This window comes from Mus pahari, chromosome X (genome assembly GCF_900095145.1).
Source record: "Mus pahari chromosome X, PAHARI_EIJ_v1.1, whole genome shotgun sequence".
Classification (NCBI taxonomy): Eukaryota; Metazoa; Chordata; class Mammalia; order Rodentia; family Muridae; genus Mus; species Mus pahari.
The window spans coordinates 131,248,870-131,249,659 of record NC_034613.1 but is presented as its reverse complement, the minus strand read 5'-3'; positions in this window follow the sequence as shown (position 1 = coordinate 131,249,659).

Here is a 790-nt window from a genome sequence, read left to right as displayed (position 1 = left end):
GAGGCCAGCCTGGTCTACAGAGTGAGTTCCAGGACAGCCTGGGCTACACAGAGAAACCCTGTCTCGAAAAACCAAAAAAAAAAAAAAAAAAAAAAAAAAAAAAAAAAAAAAAAAAAAAAAAAAAAAAAGAGGTTTAACCCCCAATTCCTCTATACTAAAGGGAAGGCATATCTGTCTTCTTCCCTCTCTGATTTATATTGGGATCTTTTTTGTACAGGAAAACAAGACAAAGAAAAATAAAAAACAAAAAAAGAGTAAGGTCTACCTGGTCAGGTTTGTCCCCACAACAACCCCACTTCTTGGCAGCAAATTCTGTCTTAGTTCATTTCCTGGTTGTGGTGATAAAATCCTCTGATAATAGGAACTGAAGGATGAAAAAGGTTGTTTGACTCACAATCCCAGTGATGCATTCTATCACTGTGGGGGAATTTCAGGTGTTTGGCACTTGAGGTAACTAGTCACATTACATCCACTCCATTAGAGAAAATGAATTTTTCCTTTGCAAGTGAATATCAATTGATGATAGCTTCATGGTTAGAGATAAGAACCTCTTCCCCTCTCTCAACACTGGGACCCCCGTATGGTTTGGACCTCTGCAGATCTTATAATGCCTAGTTACTCTTGCAATGCAGAACATAAGCGTTTCTACTGTTCACTCTCTATATATCACTGAGTATGGTCAGTTGAAGCAATCTACCTTGGAAGGGAGGTTTTTATCATTAATTTTTCATTTTTATTTTTTCAAATGCTTCTAATATGTAAGTGTTCATATGAAAAATGTATGTTTCAT